Source organism: Lissotriton helveticus, chromosome 1_2, assembly GCF_964261635.1.
Source record: "Lissotriton helveticus chromosome 1_2, aLisHel1.1, whole genome shotgun sequence".
NCBI lineage: Eukaryota > Metazoa > Chordata > Amphibia > Caudata > Salamandridae > Lissotriton > Lissotriton helveticus.
Window position 1 is genome coordinate 340,344,832 of NC_136058.1, and position 26,107 is coordinate 340,370,938.

The 26,107-nt window shown below is 37.8% G+C and overlaps 10 non-coding genes across 10 annotated transcripts; all 10 read right to left on the bottom strand.

Annotated features, from left to right (window-relative positions):
• Positions 1-1,035: 1,035 nt before the first annotated feature.
• TRNAD-GUC (transfer RNA aspartic acid (anticodon GUC)) lies at positions 1,036-1,107 on the bottom strand. Its single transcript has one exon. It is a non-coding gene; the product is annotated as a tRNA-Asp (tRNA).
• A 1,344-nt stretch (positions 1,108-2,451) lies between these two features.
• Positions 2,452-2,523, bottom strand: TRNAD-GUC (transfer RNA aspartic acid (anticodon GUC)). The gene has a single exon. It is a non-coding gene; the product is annotated as a tRNA-Asp (tRNA).
• Positions 2,524-3,867: 1,344 nt separating this feature from the next.
• TRNAD-GUC (transfer RNA aspartic acid (anticodon GUC)) lies at positions 3,868-3,939 on the bottom strand. The gene has a single exon. It is a non-coding gene; the product is annotated as a tRNA-Asp (tRNA).
• Positions 3,940-4,572: 633 nt separating this feature from the next.
• On the bottom strand, positions 4,573-4,644 carry TRNAD-GUC (transfer RNA aspartic acid (anticodon GUC)). The gene has a single exon. It is a non-coding gene; the product is annotated as a tRNA-Asp (tRNA).
• Positions 4,645-12,067: 7,423 nt separating this feature from the next.
• On the bottom strand, positions 12,068-12,139 carry TRNAD-GUC (transfer RNA aspartic acid (anticodon GUC)). Its single transcript has one exon. It is a non-coding gene; the product is annotated as a tRNA-Asp (tRNA).
• Positions 12,140-16,392: 4,253 nt separating this feature from the next.
• Positions 16,393-16,464, bottom strand: TRNAD-GUC (transfer RNA aspartic acid (anticodon GUC)). The gene has a single exon. It is a non-coding gene; the product is annotated as a tRNA-Asp (tRNA).
• A 1,350-nt stretch (positions 16,465-17,814) lies between these two features.
• On the bottom strand, positions 17,815-17,886 carry TRNAD-GUC (transfer RNA aspartic acid (anticodon GUC)). Its single transcript has one exon. It is a non-coding gene; the product is annotated as a tRNA-Asp (tRNA).
• Positions 17,887-18,520: 634 nt separating this feature from the next.
• On the bottom strand, positions 18,521-18,592 carry TRNAD-GUC (transfer RNA aspartic acid (anticodon GUC)). The gene has a single exon. It is a non-coding gene; the product is annotated as a tRNA-Asp (tRNA).
• A 1,348-nt stretch (positions 18,593-19,940) lies between these two features.
• On the bottom strand, positions 19,941-20,012 carry TRNAD-GUC (transfer RNA aspartic acid (anticodon GUC)). The gene has a single exon. It is a non-coding gene; the product is annotated as a tRNA-Asp (tRNA).
• Positions 20,013-22,060: 2,048 nt separating this feature from the next.
• TRNAD-GUC (transfer RNA aspartic acid (anticodon GUC)) lies at positions 22,061-22,132 on the bottom strand. The gene has a single exon. It is a non-coding gene; the product is annotated as a tRNA-Asp (tRNA).
• Positions 22,133-26,107: the final 3,975 nt, after the last annotated feature.

Genomic DNA, 26,107 nt, shown 5'->3' on the forward strand with positions numbered 1-26,107 from the left:
CATTCACTCATCAATACACTCATGCACACAGTCAACTGCCCATGTAGCTGTTTCCACATGCACTCTTGAACTCATACACCTAGTGAATAAACTGCTCACACATCTATGCATAGAGTCACACACCTTCCAGCCACCCCCACACAAACTCAATCTCCCATAGAAATACTTGGGCAACCAATTAATAACACATATAGCCTCTCGTATAGCTAATGATCAACACATGCAGCAGTTTACAGAACAACAGACATAATGATGCACAAATTAAGACAGTTTAGTCACTAACCCATGCATTCAGTGAGACACATTTAATCACTCACTCATACAGTCAGTCATGCACCTACTAAATCCTTCATCCAGACACTTATACATCCACTCAAGACATATTTTAACTTTACAGAAAAGTACAGTCACTGGATGTTGTCATCAGTGATGTCATCAGTGATGTCATTTGAGATGTCATCAGTGATGTCATGAGTGATGTCACTGACCATGTCATGAATGATGTAATATGTGACATGATCAGCAGTGGATTGCGGGTGCACGATATATAGTTAGTGCAACTAACTATATATGGAATTTCAATGGTTTTGTGTGAGTAAAATAAGGTTTTTTAAATGCTAATTCCTAACTATATATGGTCTATAACCTATGGTTTTTTCAGTGAATATATATATAATCAGCTCACTTTACCATTTGCAGCTTATAACTATTAGCCACCAGGGGTCACTACTAACCAAAAGCAGTCATTCTACTTGTAAATTGTGCCAATCGAGTGGAACAGCAGCCTAGGATTCACCACTGCTTCATCTCATTTTCCAAGAGAATGCAGATGTAAAGTGTTTTTGATGGTACGCCTGTGCATATTGAAATATTCAGAGCATATTCTGAATTTCAGTTAACACATCAGTAAGCATTTTGTCCATCAGTGAATTCAACCTTTTTTCTCAATCGGAATAGGCAAGGATAATGACAGATATATTTTACAATGTTAGAAAGTGCATCATTTTATTTAATTGTGTGAATAAAATGAATCGCCTCCCCGTCGGGGAATTGAACCCCGGTCTCCCGCGTGACAGGCGGGGATACTGACCACTATACTAACGAGGACTTATTGGCATCCGTTAAACAGTGCTCACCTCCTTGGGGTTAATGCATACCCTCGATCAATTCACAGTATTGTAATAGGCAGATTTGCTGCTTTTGGTTAGGACAAGTAATCTTTTTTCCTAAATATTACAATACAGAAATTCCTAGCCAAAAACAATCAGTTTTATCAAGAAATTATTTCATTGAAATAAATATCTATCTATCTATCGATCTGTCTATCTGGCTATCTTTCTAACTATCAATATATATATTTATATATATCTATATATATATATATAATCAGCTCACTTTATCATTTGCAGCTTATAACTATTAGCCACCAGGGGTCACTACTAACCAAAAGCAGTCATTCTACTTGTAAATTGTGCCAATCGAGTGGAACAGCAGCCTAGGATTCACCACTGCTTCATCTCATTTTCCAAGAGAATGCAGATGTAAAGTGTTTTTGATGGTACGCCTGTGCATATTGAAATATTCAGAGCATATTCTGAATTTCAGTTAACACATCAGTAAGCATTTTGTCCATCTGTGAATTCAACCTTTTTTCTCAATCGGAATAGGCAAGGATAATGACAGATATATTTTACAATGTTAGAAAGTGCATCATTTTATTTAATTGTGTGAATAAAAGGAATCGCCTCCCCGTCAGGGAATTGATCCCCGGTCTCCTGCGTGACAGGCGGGGATACTGACCACTATACTAACGAGGACTTATTGGCATCAGTTAAACAGTGCTCACCTCCTTGGGGTTATGGCATACCCTCGATCAATTCACAGTATTGTAATAGGCAGATTTGCTGCTTTTGGTTAGGACAAGTAATCTTTTTTCCTAAATATTACAATACAGAAATTCCTAGCCAAAAACAATCAGTTTTATCAAGAAATGATTTCATTGAAATAAATATCTATCTATCGATCTGTCTATCTGGCTATCTTTCTAACTATCAATATATATATTTATATATATCTATATATATATATATAATCAGCTCACTTTACCATTTGCAGCTTATAACTATTAGCCACCAGGGGTCACTACTAACCAAAAGCAGTCATTCTACTTGTAAATTGTGCCAATCGAGTGGAACAGCAGCCTAGGATTCACCACTGCTTCATCTCATTTTCCAAGAGAATGCAGATGTAAAGTGTTTTTGATGGTACGCCTGTGCATATTGAAATATTCAGAGCATATTCTGAATTTCAGTTAACACATCAGTAAGCATTTTGTCCATCAGTGAATTCAACCTTTTTTCTCAATCGGAATAGGCAAGGATAATGACAGATATATTTTACAATGTTAGAAAGTGCATCATTTTATTTAATTGTGTGAATAAAATGAATCGCCTCCCCGTCGGGGAATTGAACCCCGGTCTCCCGCGTGACAGGCGGGGATACTGACCACTATACTAACGAGGACTTATTGGCATCCGTTAAACAGTGCTCACCTCCTTGGGGTTAATGCATACCCTCGATCAATTCACAGTATTGTAATAGGCAGATTTGCTGCTTTTGGTTAGGACAAGTAATCTTTTTTCCTAAATATTACAATACAGAAATTCCTAGCCAAAAACAATCAGTTTTATCAAGAAATTATTTCATTGAAATAAATATCTATCTATCGATCCGTCTATCTGGCTATCTTTCTAACTATCAATATATATATATATATATATCTATATATATATATATATATAATCAGCTCACTTTATCATTTGCAGCTTATAACTATTAGCCACCAGGGGTCACTACTAACCAAAAGCAGTCATTCTACTTGTAAATTATGCCAATCGAGTGGAACAGCAGCCTAGGATTCACCACTGCTTCATCTCATTTTCCAAGAGAATGCAGATGTAAAGTGTTTTTGATGGTACGCCTGTGCATATTGAAATATTCAGAGCATATTCTGAATTTCAGTTAACACATCAGTAAGCATTTTGTCCATCTGTGAATTCAACCTTTTTTCTCAATCGGAATAGGCAAGGATAATGACAGATATATTTTACAATGTTAGAAAGTGCATCATTTTATTTAATTGTGTGAATAAAAGGAATCGGCTCCCTGTCGGGGAATTGATCCCCGGTCTCCTGCGTGACAGGCGGGGATACTGACCACTATACTAATGAGGACTTATTGGCATCAGTTAAACAGTGCTCACCTCCTTGGGGTTAAGGCATACCCTCGATCAATTCACAGTATTGTAATAGGCAGATTTGCTGCTTTTGGTTAGGACAAGTAATCTTTTTTCCTAAATATTACAATACAGAAATTCCTAGCCAAAAACAATCAGTTTTATCAAGAAATTATTTCATTGAAAAAAATATCTATCTATCGATCTGTCTATCTGGCTATCTTTCTAACTATCAATATATATATTTACATATATCTATATATATATATATAATCAGCTCACTTTACCATTTGCAGCTTATAACTATTAGCCACCAGGGGTCACTACTAACCAAAAGCAGTCATTCTACTTGTAAATTGTGCCAATCGAGTGGAACAGCAGCCTAGGATTCACCACTGCTTCATCTCATTTTCCAAGAGAATGCAGATGTAAAGTGTTTTTGATGGTACGCCTGTGCATATTGAAATATTCAGAGGATATTCTGAATTTCAGTTAACACATCAGTAAGCATTTTGGCCATCAGTGAATTCAACCTTTTTTCTCAATCAGAATAGGCAAGGATAATGACAGATATATTTTACAATGTTAGAAAGTACATCATTTTATTTAATGGTGTGAATAAAATGAATCGCCTCCCCGTCGGGGAATTGAACCCCAGTCTCCCGCGTGACAGGCGGGGATACTGACCACTATACTAACGAGGACTTATTGGCATCAGTTAAACAGTGCTCACCTCCTTGGGGTAAGGCATACCCTCGATCAATTCACAGTATTGTAATAGGCAGATTTGCTGCTTTTGGTTAGGACAAGTAATCTTTTTTCCTAAATATTACAATACAGAAATTCCTAGCCAAAAACAATCAGTTTTATCAAGAAATTATTTCATTGAAATAAATATCTATCTATCGATCTGTCTATCTGACTATCTTTCTAACTATCAATATATATATTTATATATATCTATATATATATATATAATCAGCTCACTTTACCATTTGCAGCTTATAACTATTAGCCACCAGGGGTCACTACTAACCAAAAGCAGTCATTCTACTTGTAAATTGTGCCAATCGAGTGGAACAGCAGCCTAGGATTCACCACTGCTTCATCTCATTTTCCAAGAGAATGCAGATGTAAAGTGTTTTTGATGGTACGCCTGTGCATATTGAAATATTCAGAGCATATTCTGAATTTCAGTTAACACATCAGTAAGCATTTTGTCCATCAGTGAATTCAACCTTTTTTCTCAATCGGAATAGGCAAGGATAATGACAGATATATTTTACAATGTTAGAAAGTGCATCATTTTATTTAATTGTGTGAATAAAAGGAATCGCCTCCCCGTCGGAGAATTGAACCCCGGTCTCCCGCGTGACAGGCGGGGATACTGACCACTATACTAACGAGGACTCATTGGCATCAGTTAAACAGTGCTCACCTCCTTGGGATTAAGGCATACCCTCGATCAATTCACAGTATTGTAATAGGCAGATTTGCTGCTTTTGGTTAGGACAAGTAATCTTTTTTCCTAAATATTACAATACAGAAATTCCTCGCCAAAAACAATCAGTTTTATCAAGAAATTATTTCATTGAAATAAATATCTATCTATCGATCTGTCTATCTGGCTATCTTTCTAACTATCAATATATATATTTATATATATATATATATATATATATATATATATATATATTCACTGAAAAAACCATAGGTTATAGACCATATATAGTTAGGAATTAGCATTTAAAAAACCTTATTTTACTCACACAAAACCATTGAAATTCCATATATAGTTAGTTGCACTAACTATATATCGCGCACCCGCAATCCACTGCTGATCATGTCACATATTACATCATTCATGACATGGTCAGTGACATCACTGATGACATCACTGATGACATCTCAAATGACATCACTGATGACATCACTGATGACAACATCCAGTGACTGTATTTTTCTGTTAAGTTAAAATATGTCTTGAGTGGATGTATAAGTGTCTGGATGAAGGATTTAGTAGGTGCATGACTGACTGTATGAGTGAGTGATTAAATGTGTCTCACTGAATGCATGGGTTAGTGACTAAACTGTCTTAATTTGTGCATCATTATGTCTGTTGTTCTGTAAACTGCTGCATGTGTTGATCATTAGCTATACGAGAGGCTATATGTGTTATTAATTGGTTGCCCAAGTATTTCTATGGGAGATTGAGTTTGTGTGGGGGTGGCTGGAAGGTGTGTGGCTCTATGCATAGATGTGTGAGCAGTTTATTCACTAGGTGTATGAGTTCAAGAGTGCATGTGGAAACAGCTACATGGGCAGTTGACTGTGTGCATGAGTGTATTGATGAGTGAATGGATATCTCAATGCTACATGTCATAGTAAGTACATATGTAAAACACAGTACATGTGAGAGTTGGCATATATAAATAACCGTGCATGAGAGCCACTGAATGAGTGAGTGGTTGTATCGATCATTGTGAACTTGTATCAGGGATTGTATAAGAGAGTAAATATGTGTTAGTATATGTTTCAATAAGTAAGGTGTGTTTAACTGTATAGTTGAAGAAATGGAGGTGAGATTGTTTCTTTGCATGACTGACTGGGTGTGTGAGTAACTCCATGGATGAGTGGCAGTGTGTGAGTGTCTGTATACACTGAGTGTATCTAAGGTTATATTAGAGTCTGAAGAGGTTTATCGTATTAGCACAAGAATGATGTCAAATGAGATGTCATCAGTGATGTCATCAGTGATGTCATTTGAGATGTCATCAGTGATGTCATCAGTGATGTCACTGACCATGTCATGAATGATGTAATATGTGACATGATCAGCAGTGGATTGCGGGTGCGCGATATATAGTTAGTGCAACTAACTATATATGGAATTTCAATGGTTTTGTGTGAGTAAAATAAGGTTTTTTAAATGCTAATTCCTAACTATATATGGTCTATAACCTATGTTTTTTTCAGTGAATTTTCAAGGTTTTGTAAATGCTAATTCCTAACTATATATGGTCTATAACCTATGGTTTTTTCAGTGAATTTTCAAGGTTTTGTAAATGCTAATTCCTAACTATATATGGTCCATAACCTATGGTTTTTTCTGTGAATTTCATTGGTTTTTTAACAGCTAATATCTGTAGCTGTAAAATGTATTCTTCTTTAAATCCAAAAATATATTTTATATGTTTATGAATAATTTTTTTTTTAAATATTTTTTTTTCTTCGTTCCCGCTTCGCAAATCGGGAAGCTTCCCGTTAGCTGACCTTGATGCCGCGAAATAGACCGCGAGCCGGTAAACGTTTCTTTACCGCAAGTGCCGCGTTACAAAACAACATCGTGACGCCTCCCGTCCGCATGACGTTTCACGTTGTCGCGTGATACGTCATATGACGTACTACGTTAGCGAACTGGTACGCGAAGCGAGTCGCAAAGCGCAGGTTTCTGGAAGCAAACCGGGAGGCCCTGCAAAGCGCTTAACGTAAACACAGCAAGTCATGTGACTTGGTAATAACACTTTTCATTGGTTCATTTCACTTTTGGTTTCCTAATGATGTAAGACTAGGTCATATAATCTAAAATGAACACTTTTGATTGGTTGAGAACTCTTGTTTTTCCCAAATGATGAAAATCCCTCCTTCTTTCCTCACTCTGACTTTCATCATTGTGAGAGAAAGACCCTTTGTGATCACTGAGCAATGGCTTCTTTAGTAGCTTCAGCTGGTGCTTCCCCACCACCTCCACCACATCCAAGGAAGAGTGGACCACCTGCTCAAGTTATAATTCAACAAGAAGAAGAAGAAGAGGAACAGGAGGACGAGCACGAAGAGAGGCAGTTTTTGCCTGAGCAGCCCAGGACGTCTCACCGGAAAGAAAACTTCCTTTGGCAATTTTTTAAAATTCCCAAAGGTCAGAAAAAAGTAAATGCAAGATACGTAACTTGCCTTATATGTCAAGATAGACTGTCCAGAGGGACCGACAAAAAATACAGTTTCGGAAACTACACAATGCATCGCCATATGACTAGGTGGCATCCTAACAACTACAGTGCTGCACAGTTTCGGAACGACCTAGATAATCTCCCTATTATGGCCAGAAGATCTGTTGTACCGGAAGTAACGGGACCAGAGGGCAGGGAGATGGTGCCAAATATACAAATGAGATTTGGTGATGTAAAACACATCTGCGCATTTTGCGATGGATTCATTTCCTACGGACAAAAAAGCATCACTCTGATCAACAGAGCTATTGACTATCATATGCAAGTTTGTCCGAAACGCCCAAAATAATAAATACTTCTTTTTTTTGTTTTGTTGCTCCTGTTGAGCCCTTTACAATGAATCGTTTTCATTGCCCCCTCCAAGAAAAACCCAAAAAAATATAAAACTGTTCCGAAAAATTCAAAAACAGTAAAAAAATGTTCAGAAAAATAAAAAAAAAAGTTCTTTTCAGAACTACCTCCCCGTTATTAAAAAATTGGTATAATATTTTGAACTGTGCCAACCTTTATTTCTCTTAGTTCGCTTCCCAGTTTGCTCGCCGGTACGCGAACCGGAAGCGAACCAAAAACAGTAAGTATAAGGGAAGGAAACAGACACTTATGTTAAAAGAAAGACAGCTATAGGGGAGTAAACTAGAGATACTATTACCCGTAATCCACTGCTGATGATGTCACATATTACATCATTCATGACATGCTCAGTGACATCATCAGCAGAGGATTGCGGGTTTTTTGGCAACATGCCTTATCCACGGTTTAATAACGCTGCCTTTTGCTTTATATAAGTTTTCAAATTGTATGAAATATATACCAATAGGTCGTTATGAACCTTTAGGTAGTGCTTTTCTTCATGAGGTTTGGTCGCTTCCATACACATACAGATGTTTCAAAGATGATCAAGAAGTTTATCTGAATGGAGAGGAATGCACTGAGACGCCAGATCATTCACTAATGTGTAGGCACATACAGTTACACGGTTCATGCAACAAACACCGACCAAATATGGCTTGCGTGTTGCAAGGCACGCCAGTTCCTGCTATCATCCCCACGTTCAAGTTGTTGGAAAATGGTAGTTATTTGATGCTCAATAATGAAGATTGTTCTGAGTTAATTAAAAGTATTCCTTTTATCGTAACAGTAAGTGAACGGGTTATTTGCTGCAGAAATGTTCTATTTCCTCCCACACATGAACATAGGGAGTTTTCAATCTGGCCACAAATACCAACCTTGGGACACGTTTCAACGGCATGGCAAGAATAAGAGCTCTTTTGTCTCAGAGAGAGGTGGCCTTGAGTTCGGCCCGTGAAACTTTCGTACTTCACATAGCGAACACCCGTACAGAGGTGCACACCCTTTTCAATTAAGATTTGCCTTTCAATTTCAGCAACATGTTTCCGACTATCTTTAACGCATCCTCCACAAAGTCCCTGGCGCACTTTTTTAAAGTTGTTACCAGTGGTCTCGTGACTTCATTTGAGAAAATCTTTGGAGTCATCCCTGCTTCCTTTCATTGTATTTTCTGCACTCTGGTTCGTGGATTGGCATTTTTACTTGCATTACCAGCGGACGCTCTTGTGCTTTTTTACATTTTTAAATATGGATGTCCCTCCTATGCAACCTCCGACCCTGCAGCTGCTGACACTGTTCCGCAATCGCATGCTAGAATATTATGGCACAATGCCGTTGGCGATATTAAGCACGGCATATGGATTATCTTTTCGATTCTCCTACTTCACCTGTGTCCAGCCTGTATTTCACTGCCTGACCTGTGATTTCGATTGGGCCATTGATTTGTGTCTCTGCGGACCGGTTTCTCCTGACGTCGACTTTAATCAGCTGATGACTCCTATCATTACTCACGAGTTGGTTTGTCCTGGCGAAAGGATTATGGCTGTGGCATTGATGCATGGACTACTTGGTCCCTGGAATTTACTGGCGGCAGCACAGTCTTTCTTGGAACAGAGCTTTCTTGAAAACCCACCGAGCTGTCCTCTGATGGTGATAGAGGATCCGGTGCTGGGAGAGCACGTATGTTCTTTTCCACTTTTAAATTGGATGGCTGAACTGTTTTCGGATGAAGACGGTGACTTCCTATTGGAGGCTGTTGCAGCTTATTTTGCATACACAGTTATGTCATAGACCTTTTTCATGTTTGATATGCTGAGTACTAGCATTTCATTGACAATTCATTGACTTATTTGTCAAGTTTTTATTATTTACCTTGCCTATTGGCTTAAGACTCGATAAAGTACTTGGCTGTTTTATTTTTCTTTAGCATTAAATTTTCCTAGTTTTTAATGCTTTACCTTGCGGACCGTCCACATATAAACTTGCAATCTGCTCTCATGAGATGGCACTTCTATTATCTTATTCAGTTCGTTTCCGGATCATGAGGAGGTGTCATCTAGGTCCTGGATATCTTTACACCGTGTTAAGTTAGCATGGGCTCATTACCGGTTTAAACGCCATTTTTCCTTTTTTGCAACTTCTTTTAAATTTTTGCAAATGTTACCAACTGATGATGTTATATACAATATAAGCTGCTTCATAAAAGCCTGTGTGAAATCGAGGGCAAGTATGGAACATGCATAATTGGTCTATGTACGTATAATGTATTTTTATTCTACAATAGAACTAGGTCAGATGATTAATTATACGTACGGAATCAATGACTATTGGCATCGGCTAAACAGAAATCCATGATGCATCTTCTAACTGTGTAATGTTTTATACTACTGTATCATGCACTTTATACAACATGCTGCTTATGGCCAATTGGGCTGTTTTTAATCTTTTTATATGATTTTAATGCATTTTTAATGTTTCATTCTGTATGTACTTTTATGGATTTATTATAATCCGAATAAAGACCATTTCATTCATTCATTCACATATGATTGTGATTGTGTCTCGTATTATGGTAATCTAACCAAATCCATAATTGTGGCAAATGGTGATTACACACGACTGTAATCAATTGTAATTTTGTGGTTATGTGTATGTTGCCTAGTATAAAGAAATTATATATGAGAAGATAAACAGTGAATACAAGAATAAAACTTGTTTTTGATACAGACAGCTATTTGTATTGGTTGACTGTCTCCTGCTCAATGGAAAATGTTGATCACGAATGTGTCATTTCTGTGAATGATTAAATTGAACTAAATGATTCCTGGAGGGACATCTGATGTTTGTTATTGAATATACCCAGTCCTTGTGGGATAATTGGGTGGCTCTTTTTTGTTGAGCATTGTAAATGCAGCACACCATAGGTGACGGAACAGCGGCACAGAATGACTAACACATCCCTGGTGATGCGCCAGTCATCATAAATGTATCCCTATGCTTCTTATCTTGTTAGAGATGAACCGCCATATGTATCATCAAAGTTTTTTGCATTTCCTAAATAGCGAACTTTAAGGAATAAATAGCGATTCTTTACCATTCCTAGTTTGCGATGAGCTATTTGCTAATTAGCCGAATGTAGCCCAATGAAGCCCAATGTAGCCCAATGTAGCCCAAAGATGGCCGCCAGACACACAAAAAAACAAATGTAGCCCAAATATCAGCCAGATGTAGCCCAACTATAGCCCAGTGACAGAATGACCAATCAGCTTCGCAAACCTCCGTTACGCGAAGCGGAGCGCTGTTACAGATATATATCTTTTTTTGAACGTTAATTTCTCAAAATCCACTGGAGCACATATATTGAGACCTAGCAAAGGCACATCGGGCTACCAGTCCCTAATATTTTGCCAAGTTTCGTGCAAATCCATTCAGCCGTTCGATTATTATTATTATTATTTTTTTTTGCCCCGCGGGGCCCTTTTAAAACCTCCACATCAAACCTAGGGGGTCAGCGAGGATCTACTATGCCCCCTTATAGTTATTTCCCCCTTTGTTTTCACCTCCTCTTGTCTCTCGATCCTACCGAGAGACAAGATGGCGGCCGCTACGGACTGTTTGGAATGTTGACAGACGCCGGAGAACCAATCAGCTTCGCTTCACAAAGCTCCGTTGCGCGAAAAGTCCGCGAACCAGAGCGCTGCCCGGTCCGCTGTTACAGATATATATCTTTTTTTAAACGTTAATTTCTCAAAATCCACTGGAGCACATATATTGAGACCTACAAAAGGCACATCGGGCTACCAGTCCCTACAATTTTGCCAAGTTTCGTGCAAATCCATTCAGCCGTTCGGGCTAAAAGTGAGGCCAACCGCCCTATGAAAATTAACATGGGAAAAACGCGTTTTGGGACCCCCCTTTTTTCTCGGCCCTCCCTTGACGAACCCCCCCAAAATTTTCAGGGGCTGCTCAGAAACAAAATGTGCCATTTTCCTGAAAACTTCAGCCAATTCCGTCCACAAACGCCAAAGTTATTAGACATAGAATTTTCAAAAAACCCATAGAGAAAAAATCCTAACTTTATATACCTACTGGCGACCGCCAGTAGGTAATATATATAATTAGCTCACTTTACCATTTGCAGCTTATAACTATTAGCCACCAGGGGTCACTACTAACCAAAAGCAGTCATTCTACTTGTAAATTGTGCCAATCGAGTGGAACAGCAGCCTAGGATTCACCACTGCTTCATCTCATTTTCCAAGAGAATGCAGATGTAAAGTGTTTTTGATGGTACGCCTGTGCATATTGAAATATTCAGAGCATATTCTGAATTTCAGTTAACACATCAGTAAGCATTTAGTCCATCAGTGAATTCAACCTTTTTTCTCAATCGGAATAGGCAAGGATAATGACAGATATATTTTACAATGTTAGAAAGTGCATCATTTTATTTAATTGTGTGAATAAAAGGAATCGCCTCCCCGTCGGGGAATTGAACCCCGGTCTCCCGCGTGACAGGCGGGGATACTGACCACTATACTAACGAGAACTTATTGGCATCAGTTAAACAGTGCTCACCTCCTTGGGGTTAAGGCATACCCTTGATCAATTCACAGTATTGTAATAGGCAGATTTGCTGCTTTTGGTTAGGACAAGTAATTTTTTTTCCTAAATATTACAATACAGAAATTCCTAGCCAAAAACAATCAGTTTTATCAAGAAATTATTTCATTGAAATAAATATCTATCTATCGATCTGTCTATCTGGCTATCTTTCTAACTATCAATATATATATTTATATATATCTATATATATATATATATAATCAGCTCACTTTATCATTTGCAGCTTATAACTATTAGCCACCAGGGGTCACTACTAACCAAAAGCAGTCATTCTACTTGTAAATTGTGCCAATCGAGTGGAACAGCAGCCTAGGATTCACCACTGCTTCATCTCATTTTCCAAGAGAATGCAGATGTAAAGTGTTTTTGATGGTACGCCTGTGCATATTGAAATATTCAGAGCATATTCTGAATTTCAGTTAACACATCAGTAAGCATTTTGGCCATCAGTGAATTCAACCTTTTTTCTCAATCGGAATAGGCAAGGATAATGACAGATATATTTTACAATGTTAGAAAGTACATCATTTTATTTAATTGTGTGAATAAAATGAATCGCCTCTCCGTCGGGGAATTGAACCCCGGTCTCCCGCGCGACAGGAGGGGATACTGACCACTATACTAACGAGGACTTATTGGCATCAGTTAAACAGTGCTCACCTCCTTGGGGTTAAGGCATACCCTCGATCAATTCACAGTATTGTAATAGGCAGATTTGCTGCTTTTGGTTAGGACAAGTAATCTTTTTTCCTAAATATTACAATACAGAAATTCCTAGCCAAAAACAATCAGTTTTATCAAGAAATGATTTCATTGAAATAAATATCTATCTATCGATCTGTCTATCTGGCTATCTTTCTAACTATCAATATATATATTTATATATATCTATATATATATATATATATAATCAGCTCACTTTATCATTTGCAGCTTATAACTATTAGCCACCAGGGGTCACTACTAACCAAAAGCAGTCATTCTACTTGTAAATTGTGCCAATCGAGTGGAACAGCAGCCTAGGATTCACCACTGCTTCATCTCATTTTCCAAGAGAATGCAGATGTAAAGTGTTTTTGATGGTACGCCTGTGCATATTGAAATATTCAGAGCATATTCTGAATTTCAGTTAACACATCAGTAAGCATTTTGTCCATCTGTGAATTCAACCTTTTTTCTCAATCGGAATAGGCAAGGATAATGACAGATATATTTTACAATGTTAGAAAGTGCATCATTTTATTTAATTGTGTGAATAAAAGGAATCGCCTCCCCGTCGGGGAATTGATCCCCGGTCTCCTGCGTGACAGGCGGGGATACTGACCACTATACTAACGAGGACTTATTGGCATCAGTTAAACAGTGCTCACCTCCTTGGGATTAAGGCATACCCTCGATCAATTCACAGTATTGTAATAGGCAGATTTGCTGCTTTTGGTTAGGACAAGTAATCTTTTTTCCTAAATATTACAATACAGAAATTCCTAGCCAAAAACAATCAGTTTTATCAAGAAATTATTTCATTGAAATAAATATCTATCTATCGATCTGTCTATCTGGCTATCTTTCTAACTATCAATATATATATTTATATATATATATATATATATATATATATATATATATATATATATATATATATATATATATATATATATATATATATATATATATATATATATATATAATCAGCTCACTTTATCATTTGCAGCTTATAACTATTAGCCACCAGGGGTCACTACTAACCAAAAGCAGTCATTCTACTTGTAAATTGTGCCAATCGAGTGGAACAGCAGCCTAGGATTCACCACTGCTTCATCTCATTTTCCAAGAGAATGCAGATGTAAAGTGTTTTTGATGGTACGCCTGTGCATATTGAAATATTCAGAGCATATTCTGAATTTCAGTTAACACATCAGTAAGCATTTTGGCCATCAGTGAATTCAACCTTTTTTCTCAATCGGAATAGGCAAGGATAATGACAGATATATTTTACAATGTTAGAAAGTACATCATTTTATTTAATTGTGTGAATAAAATGAATCGCCTCCCCGTCGGGGAATTGAACCCCGGTCTCCCGCGCGACAGGAGGGGATACTGACCACTATACTAACGAGGACTTATTGGCATCAGTTAAACAGTGCTCACCTCCTTGGGGTTAAGGCATACCCTCGATCAATTCACAGTATTGTAATAGGCAGATTTGCTGCTTTTGGTTAGGACAAGTAATCTTTTTTCCTAAATATTACAATACAGAAATTCCTAGCCAAAAACAATCAGTTTTATCAAGAAATTATTTCATTGAAATAAATATCTATCTATCGATCTGTCTATCTGGCTATCTTTCTAACTATCAATATATATATTTATATATATCTATATATATATATATAATCAGCTCACTTTATCATTTGCAGCTTATAACTATTAGCCACCAGGGGTCACTACTAACCAAAAGCAGTCATTCTACTTGTAAATTGTGCCAATCGAGTGGAACAGCAGCCTAGGATTCACCACTGCTTCATCTCATTTTCCAAGAGAATGCAGATGTAAAGTGTTTTTGATGGTACGCCTGTGCATATTGAAATATTCAGAGCATATTCTGAATTTCAGTTAACACATCAGTAAGCATTTTGTCCATCTGTGAATTCAACCTTTTTTCTCAATCGGAATAGGCAAGGATAATGACAGATATATTTTACAATGTTAGAAAGTGCATCATTTTTTTTAATTGTGTGAATAAAAGGAATCGCCTCCCCGTCGGGGAATTGATCCCCGGTCTCCTGCGTGACAGGCGGGGATACTGACCACTATACTAACGAGGACTTATTGGCATCAGTTAAACAGTGCTCACCTCCTTGGGGTTAAGGCATACCCTCGATCAATTCACAGTATTGTAATAGGCAGATTTGCTGCTTTTGGTTAGGACAAGTAATCTTTTTTCCTAAATATTACAATACAGAAATTCCTAGCCAAAAACAATCAGTTTTATCAAGAAATGATTTCATTGAAATAAATATCTATCTATCGATCTGTCTATCTGGCTATCTTTCTAACTATCAATATATATATTATATATATATATATATATATATATATATATATATATAATCAGCTCACTTTATCATTTGCAGCTTATAACTATTAGCCACCAGGGGTCACTACTAACCAAAAGCAGTCATTCTACTTGTAAATTGTGCCAATCGAGTGGAACAGCAGCCTAGGATTCACCACTGCTTCATCTCATTTTCCAAGAGAATGCAGATGTAAAGTGTTTTTGATGGTACGCCTGTGCATATTGAAATATTCAGAGCATATTCTGAATTTCAGTTAACACATCTGTAAGCATTTTGGCCATCAGTGAATTCAACCTTTTTTCTCAATCGGAATAGGCAAGGATAATGACAGATATATTTTACAATGTTAGAAAGTACATCATTTTATTTAATTGTGTGAATAAAATGAATCGCCTCCCCATCGGGGAATTGAACCCCGGTCTCCCGGGCGACAGGCGGGGATACTGACCACTATACTAACGAGGACTTATTGGCATCAGTTAAACAGTGCTCACCTCCTTGGGGTTAAGGCATACCCTCGATCAATTCACAGTATTGTAATAGGCAGATTTGCTGCTTTTGGTTAGGACAAGTAATCTTTTTTCCTAAATATTACAATACAGAAATTCCTAGCCAAAAACAATCAGTTTTATCAAGAAATTATTTCATTGAAATAAATATCTATCTATCGATCTGTCTATCTGGCTATCTTTCTAACTATCAATATATATATTTATATATATCTATATATATATATATAATCAGCTCACTTTATCATTTGCAGCTTATAACTATTAGCCACCAGGGGTCACTACTAACCAAAAGCAGTCATTCTACTTGTAAATTGTGCCAATCGAGTGGAACAGCAGCCTAGGATTCACCACTGCTTCATCTCATTTTCCAAGAGAATGCAGATGTAAAGTGTTTTTGATGGTACGCCTGTGCATATTGAAATATTCAGAGCATATTCTGAATTTCAGTTAACACATCAGTAAGCATTTTGGCCATCAGTGAATTCAACCTTTTTTCTCAATCGGAATAGGCAAGGATAATGACAGATATATTTTACAATGTTAGAAAGTACATCATTTTATTTAATTGTGTGAATAAAATGAAGCGCCTCCCCGTCGGGGAATTGAACCCCGGTCTCCCGCGTGACAGGCGGGGATACTGACCACTATACTAACGAGGACTTATTGGCATCAGTTAAACAGTGCTCACCTCCTTGGGGTTAAGGCATACCCTCGATCAATTCACAGTATTGTAATAGGCAGATTTGCTGCTTTTGGTTAGGACAAGTAATCTTTTTTCCTAAATATTACAATACAGAAATTCCTAGCCAAAAACAATCAGTTTTATCAAGAAATTATTTCATTGAAATAAATATCTATCTATCGATCTGTCTATCTGGCTATCTTTCTAACTATCAATATATATATTTATATATATATATATATATATATATATATATATATAATCAGCTCACTTTATCATTTGCAGCTTATAACTATTAGCCACCAGGGGTCACTACTAACCAAAAGCAGTCATTCTACTTGTAAATTGTGCCAATCGAGTGGAACAGCAGCCTAGGATTCACCACTGCTTCATCTCATTTTCCAAGAGAATGCAGATGTAAAGTGTTTTTGATGGTACGCCTGTGCATATTGAAATATTCAGAGCATATTCTGAATTTCAGTTAACACATCTGTAAGCATTTTGGCCATCAGTGAATTCAACCTTTTTTCTCAATCGGAATAGGCAAGGATAATGACAGATATATTTTACAATGTTAGAAAGTACATCATTTTATTTAATTGTGTGAATAAAATGAATCGCCTCCCCATCGGGGAATTGAACCCCGGTCTCCCGGGCGACAGGCGGGGATACTGACCACTATACTAACGAGGACTTATTGGCATCAGTTAAACAGTGCTCACCTCCTTGGGGTTAAGGCATACCCTCGATCAATTCACAGTATTGTAATAGGCAGATTTGCTGCTTTTGGTTAGGACAAGTAATCTTTTTTCCTAAATATTACAATACAGAAATTCCTAGCCAAAAACAATCAGTTTTATCAAGAAATTATTTCATTGAAATAAATATCTATCTATCGATCTGTCTATCTGGCTATCTTTCTAACTATCAATATATATATTTATATATATCTATATATATATATATAATCAGCTCACTTTATCATTTGCAGCTTATAACTATTAGCCACCAGGGGTCACTACTAACCAAAAGCAGTCATTCTACTTGTAAATTGTGCCAATCGAGTGGAACAGCAGCCTAGGATTCACCACTGCTTCATCTCATTTTCCAAGAGAATGCAGATGTAAAGTGTTTTTGATGGTACGCCTGTGCATATTGAAATATTCAGAGCATATTCTGAATTTCAGTTAACACATCAGTAAGCATTTTGGCCATCAGTGAATTCAACCTTTTTTCTCAATCGGAATAGGCAAGGATAATGACAGATATATTTTACAATGTTAGAAAGTACATCATTTTATTTAATTGTGTGAATAAAATGAAGCGCCTCCCCGTCGGGGAATTGAACCCCGGTCTCCCGCGTGACAGGCGGGGATACTGACCACTATACTAACGAGGACTTATTGGCATCAGTTAAACAGTGCTCACCTCCTTGGGGTTAAGGCATACCCTCGATCAATTCACAGTATTGTAATAGGCAGATTTGCTGCTTTTGGTTAGGACAAGTAATCTTTTTTCCTAAATATTACAATACAGAAATTCCTAGCCAAAAACAATCAGTTTTATCAAGAAATTATTTCATTGAAATAAATATCTATCTATCGATCTGTCTATCTGGCTATCTTTCTAACTATCAATATATATATTTATATATATCTATATATATATATATAATCAGCTCACTTTATCATTTGCAGCTTATAACTATTAGCCACCAGGGGTCACTACTAACCAAAAGCAGTCATTCTACTTGTAAATTGTGCCAATCGAGTGGAACAGCAGCCTAGGATTCACCACTGCTTCATCTCATTTTCCAAGAGAATGCAGATGTAAAGTGTTTTTGATGGTACGCCTGTGCATATTGAAATATTCAGAGCATATTCTGAATTTCAGTTAACACATCAGTAAGCATTTTGGCCATCAGTGAATTCAACCTTTTTTCTCAATCGGAATAGGCAAGGATAATGACAGATATATTTTACAATGTTAGAAAGTACATCATTTTATTTAATTGTGTGAATAAAATGAAGCGCCTCCCCGTCGGGGAATTGAACCCCGGTCTCCCGCGTGACAGGCGGGGATACTGACCACTATACTAACGAGGACTTATTGGCATCAGTTAAACAGTGCTCACCTCCTTGGGGTTAAGGCATACCCTCGATCAATTCACAGTATTGTAATAGGCAGATTTGCTGCTTTTGGTTAGGACAAGTAATCTTTTTTCCTAAATATTACAATACAGAAATTCCTAGCCAAAAACAATCAGTTTTATCAAGAAATTATTTCATTGAAATAAATATCTATCTATCGATCTGTCTATCTGGCTATCTTTCTAACTATCAATATATATATTTATATATATATATATATATATATATATATATATAATCAGCTCACTTTATCATTTGCAGCTTATAACTATTAGCCACCAGGGGTCACTACTAACCAAAAGCAGTCATTCTACTTGTAAATTGTGCCAATCGAGTGGAACAGCAGCCTAGGATTCACCACTGCTTCATCTCATTTTCCAAGAGAATGCAGATGTAAAGTGTTTTTGATGGTACGCCTGTGCATATTGAAATATTCAGAGCATATTCTGAATTTCAGTTAACACATCTGTAAGCATTTTGGCCATCAGTGAATTCAACCTTTTTTCTCAATCGGAATAGGCAAGGATAATGACAGATATATTTTACAATGTTAGAAAGTACATCATTTTATTTAATTGTGTGAATAAAATGAATCGCCTCCCCATCGGGGAATTGAACCCCGGTCTCCCGGGCGACAGGCGGGGATACTGACCACTATACTAACGAGGACTTATTGGCATCAGTTAAACAGTGCTCACCTCCTTGGGGTTAAGGCATACCCTCGATCAATTCACAGTATTGTAATAGGCAGATTTGCTGCTTTTGGTTAGGACAAGTAATCTTTTTTCCTAAATATTACAATACAGAAATTCCTAGCCAAAAACAATCAGTTTTATCAAGAAATTATTTCATTGAAATAAATATCTATCTATCGATCTGTCTATCTGGCTATCTTTCTAACTATCAATATATATATTTATATATATCTATATATATATATATAATCAGCTCACTTTATCATTTGCAGCTTATAACTATTAGCCACCAGGGGTCACTACTAACCAAAAGCAGTCATTCTACTTGTAAATTGTGCCAATCGAGTGGAACAGCAGCCTAGGATTCACCACTGCTTCATCTCATTTTCCAAGAGAATGCAGATGTAAAGTGTTTTTGATGGTACGCCTGTGCATATTGAAATATTCAGAGCATATTCTGAATTTCAGTTAACACATCAGTAAGCATTTTGGCCATCAGTGAATTCAACCTTTTTTCTCAATCGGAATAGGCAAGGATAATGACAGATATATTTTACAATGTTAGAAAGTACATCATTTTATTTAATTGTGTGAATAAAATGAAGCGCCTCCCCGTCGGGGAATTGAACCCCGGTCTCCCGCGTGACAGGCGGGGATACTGACCACTATACTAACGAGGACTTATTGGCATCAGTTAAACAGTGCTCACCTCCTTGGGGTTAAGGCATACCCTCGATCAATTCACAGTATTGTAATAGGCAGATTTGCTGCTTTTGGTTAGGACAAGTAATCTTTTTTCCTAAATATTACAATACAGAAATTCCTAGCCAAAAACAATCAGTTTTATCAAGAAATTATTTCATTGAAATAAATATCTATCTATCGATCTGTCTATCTGGCTATCTTTCTAACTATCAATATATATATTTATATATATCTATATATATATATAATCAGCTCACTTTATCATTTGCAGCTTATAACTATTAGCCACCAGGGGTCACTACTAACCAAAAGCAGTCATTCTACTTGTAAATTGTGCCAATCGAGTGGAACAGCAGCCTAGGATTCACCACTGCTTCATCTCATTTTCCAAGAGAATGCAGATGTAAAGTGTTTTTGATGGTACGCCTGTGCATATTGAAATATTCAGAGCATATTCTGAATTTCAGTTAACACATCAGTAAGCATTTTGCCCATCAGTGAATTCAACCTTTTTTCTCAATCGGAATAGGCAAGGATAATGACAGATATATTTTACAATGTTAGAAAGTGCATCATTTTATTTAATTGTGTGAATAAAAGGAATCGCCTCCCCGTCGGGGAATTGATCCCCGGTCTCCTGCGTGACAGGCGGGGATACTGACCACTATACTAACGAGGACTTATTGGCATCAGTTAAACAGTGCTCACCTCCTTGGGGTTAAGGCATACCCTCGATCAATTCACAGTATTGTAATAGGCAGATTTGCTGCTTTTGGTTAGGACAAGTAATCTTTTTTCCTAAATATTACAATACAGAAATTCCTAGCCAAAAACAATCAGTTTTATCAAGAAATTATTTCATTGAAATAAATATCTATCTATCGATCTGTCTATCTGGCTATCTTTCTAACTATCAATATATATATTTATATATATATATATATATATATATATAATCAGCTCACTTTATCATTTGCAGCTTATAACTATTAGCCACCAGGGGTCACTACTAACCAAAAGCAGTCATTCTACTTGTAAATTGTGCCAATCGAGTGGAACAGCAGCCTAGGATTCACCACTGCTTCATCTCATTTTCCAAGAGAATGCAGATGTAAAGTGTTTTTGATGGTACGCCTGTGCATATTGAAATATTCAGAGCATATTCTGAATTTCAGTTAACACATCAGTAAGCATTTTGTCCATCTGTGAATTCAACCTTTTTTCTCAATCGGAATAGGCAAGGATAATGACAGATATATTTTACAATGTTAGAAAGTGCATCATTTTATTTAATTGTGTGAATAAAAGGAATCGCCTCCCCGTCGGGGAATTGATCCCCGGTCTCCTGCGTGACAGGCGGGGATACTGACCACTATACTAACGAGGACTTATTGGCATCATTTAAACAGTGCTCACCTCCTTGGGGTTAAGGCATACCCTCGATCAATTCACAGTATTGTAATAGGCAGATTTGCTGCTTTTGGTCAGGACAAGTAATCTTTTTTCCTAAATATTACAATACAGAAATTCCTAGCCAAAAACAATCAGTTTTATCAAGAAATGATTTCATTGAAATAAATATCTATCTATCAATCTGTCTATCTGGCTATCTTTCTAACTATCAATATATATATTTATATATATCTATATATATATATATATAATCAGCTCACTTTACCATTTGCAGCTTATAACTATTAGCCACCAGGGGTCACTACTAACCAAAAGCAGTCATTCTACTTGTAAATTGTGCCAATCGAGTGGAACAGCAGCCTTGGATTCACCACTGCTTCATCTCATTTTCCAAGAGAATGCAGATGTAAAGTGTTTTTGATGGTACGCCTGTGCATATTGAAATATTCAGAGCATATTCTGAATTTCAGTTAACACATCAGTAAGCATTTTGTCCATCAGTGAATTCAACCTTTTTTCTCAATCGGAATAGGCAAGGATAATGACAGATATATTTTACAATGTTAGAAAGTGCATCATTTTATTTAATTGTGTGAATAAAAGGAATCGCCTCCCCGTCGGGGAATTGAACCCCGGTCTCCCGCGTGACAGGCGGGGATACTGACCACTATACTAACGAGGACTTATTGGCATCAGTTAAACAGTGCTCACCTCCTTGGGGTTAAGGCATACCCTCGATCAATTCACAGTATTGTAATAGGCAGATTTGCTGCTTTTGGTTAGGACAAGTAATCTTTTTTCCTAAATATTACAATACAGAAATTCCTAGCCAAAAACAATCAGTTTTATCAAGAAATTATTTCATTGAAATAAATATCTATCTATCGATCTGTCTATCTGGCTATCTTTCTAAATATCAATATATATATATATATATATATATATATATATATATATATATATATATATATATATATATATATATATATATATATATATATATATATATATATATATATATATATATATATATATATATATATATATATATATTCACTGAAAAAACCATAGGTTATAGACCATATATAGTTAGGAATTAGCATTTACAAAACCTTGAAAATTCACTGAAAAAACCATAGGTTATAGACCATATATAGTTAGGAATTAGCATTTAAAAAACCTTATTTTACTCACACAAAACCATTGAAATTCCATATATAGTTAGTTGCACTAACTATATATCGCGCACCCGCAATCCACTGCTGATCATGTCACACATTACATCATTCATGACATGGTCAGTGACATCACTGATGACATCACTGATGACATCTCAAATGACATCACTGATGACATCACTGATGACAACATCCACTGACTGTATGTTTCTGTAAAGTTAAAATATGTCTTACATATTGAAGAATGAGTGGATGTATAAGTGTCTGGATGAAGGATTTAGTAGGTGCGTGACTGACTGTATGAGTGAGTGATTAAATGTGTCTCACTGAATGCATGGGTTAGTGACTAAACTGTCTTAATTTGTGCATCATTATGTCTGTTGTGATGTAAACTGCTGCATGTGTTGATCATTAGCTATACGAGAGGCTATATGTGTTATTGATTGGTTGCCCAAGTATTTGTATGGGAGATTGAGTTTGTGTGGGGGTGGCTGGGAGGTGTGTGACTCTGTGCATAGATGTGTGAGCAGTTGATTCACTAGGTGTATGAGTTCAAGAGTGCATGTGAAAAACAGCTACATGGGCAGTTGACTGTGTGCATGAGTGTATTGATGAGTGAATGGATATCTCAAAGCTACATGTCATAGTAAGTACATATGTAAAACACAGTACATGTGAGAGTTGGCATATATAAATAACTGTGCATGAGAGCCACTGAATGTGTGAGTGGTTGTATGGATCATTGTGAACTTGTATCAGGGATTGTATAAGAGAGTAAATATGTGTTAGTATATGTTTGAATAAGTAAGGTGTGTATAACTGTATAGTTGAAGAAATGGAGGTGAGATTGTTTCTTTGCATGACTGACTAGGTGTGTGAGTAACTCCATGGATGAGTGACAGTGTGTGAGTGTCTGTATACACTGAGTGTATCTAAGGTTATATTAGAGTCTGAAGAGGTTTATCGTATTAGCACAAGAATGATGTCAAATGAGATGTCATCATTGATGTCATCAGTGATGTCATTTGAGATGTCATCAGTGATGTCATCAGTGATGTCACTGACCATGTCATGAATGATGTAATATGTGACATGATCAGCAGTGGATTGCGGGTTTGCGATATATAGTTAGTGCAACTAACTATATATGGAATTTCAATGGTTTTGTGTGAGTAAAATAAGGTTTTTTAAATGCTAATTCCTAACTATATATGGTCTATAACCTATGGTTTTTTCAGTGAATTTTCAAGGTTTTGTAAATGCTAATTCCTAACTATATATGGTCTATAACCTATGGTTTTTTCAGTGAATTTCAATGTTTTTTTAATAGCAAATATCATAAGCTGTCGAATGTCAAGTACGTGGTAAGTAAAAACATTTTCGTGTTTATGCACACTGATCTGCTTTGAATGCTGCCCCCCACCCCTCATTTCTATTAGGAGTACTCTCTCTTTGCAGATAGTGAAGGGTAGTTAACGCAGGCCTTTGCCCCCGTTGTAATCCGTCGTGCCTGCTTCTCTCTCCATTTGATTGATTGTTCTCTTTGGTTCATTCTCTATTTACAAACAAGCACAGAGTCGCAATACTCGTGTAAAAAAACAAAAGGAATCGAGCAAAATCAGTAGGCCACTAATGGGATCTCTTTTTGACCTCGCTAAAATAGAAACATTAGGAACAACCTGTTGAAAATAGCAATGTGTATGTACATAAGCGGCGTTCATTTGTGTTCACAATACCCCTTGTTGATTGTTTGAATCGAGCATTGAATTGTTCGAAGTTGGTTCTCTTAAGGATCTTCTCTGCCTGCAAACGAGGAAGAATAGGAATATTCTCTCTCCCTTTGCAGATAGTGAAGGGTAGGTAACGCAAGCCTTTAACACGTCGTACCTATTTCATTCCTCATTGATTGATTTATTGTCCGAACATTGACTGTTTGGGAATTAGTTCTTTTTGGAGGTATTCCCTGTTTGCAAATAAACGTAGGAAAATCTTTGCAAGTATTGAAAGGGTACGTAATGCGGACCTTTCTCCCCCGTTGTAATCTGTCATGCCTATCTACTCCCCACTGATTGATGCACCTGTTTCACCCGGACCATTTACTAGACATACGTCATCTGGCCCGACCAGAGAGCACCCCTAGTGAAAAGGACATATGCAATAATAACGAAGTGATCACTGTATCCTGTTAACAGAAACTTTAGCATGAAACAACCTGGAAAGAAAAGAATAGGAAAACGAAAATCAGTAGGCCACTGATGAACATGAACTTTTATTAAACAACGAACAAAGGAACGATAACATAACGTAATGATAAAACCTATTAATGTCCTAGAAACAAGAAAACGTTAAAATATGCCATTGGTGAGAGACCAGAAAAACAGTAAGAGAAACCAAATCACCCCTCGCTGTCCCACCGCCTGCCATGCCAAAAAAATCGATAGACTAGGGAAAATGCAAGTCAGTAGAACATCCGCCCCCACTCTGGAAACTTCCAAGGTGGGGCAGGGTTCCGGCTACGCCCAGCCGGGAGCAGCCCATATAAGGCGGGTCCTGCTGCCACGCCTCGGCCAGGAGATCCTAACGTAGGGTGTAGCCGGAGGAGAGGCCGAGGCCAGCGGGACCCAGCCAGGGAATTGCCTTTACAATGCTGAACAGTTGCAGGGGGGGGGAATGTCTCCTCGACCCTCCCCTCTCTCTCCCAGTCCGGCCGCGGTGGCCCTTGAGAGTTGCAGGTAGTCCCGCCACATGCTCTTCCGGTCCGGCCACCAATGGTCGGGGGGCCGAGGCCGACGGGATCCGGCTGCAGCCGATAAACCAAGAAACCCGTTCATGGGGCCAGAGCCAGGGGCGTCCGGCCGACATCTACCGGAAGCCCGGCCTGAAGACGGACGGGACACTTCTTCTTTCTTGTATAATTGCTGCAACAACCCTGGGGGGGGATGTCTTGCACATGCCTCCGACCCCCCCCCTCGTCCTCATCGCCTGGTCCGGCCATAACAAATATCAAGCGAGACGCCGTGGGGTGCACTGGGAGGGAGAGACGGTGCGAACAGGCCTCTCCCGCCTCCCCAGTGGAGGCTTCCCAGCTGCACCCTCAGCGCTCCAGGCGCCCGGAAAAGAGTTCTTCCACTGTGGCCATGCTGCAACGTCTCGCCCGGCAGGGTGGAGCCCGTCCGCTCATTTGACCCCGCGATCGCCAGTAGCTACCGAACTCTCAAAATGGCGGTCGACCTGGCAAGAGCGGGCCCAGCATAAAGAAATGGCCCGGTCACTGGTTGACTCCACCACCGTAGTCCTCCACGACCTTGAAGATTCTAGAGGAGCCGCGGGAGTCTCCGACCCCCGATGGGGAATGACTGCCATGATCACCCGTGGAGTGACGAAACTGTATCCGCGGGACGTCGGCGCCAGCCTCACTTTCAATTACTAGAATCCTGCAGACCTCACTTCCGGTGAAAGCACAGTGTGACCCGGTAGGA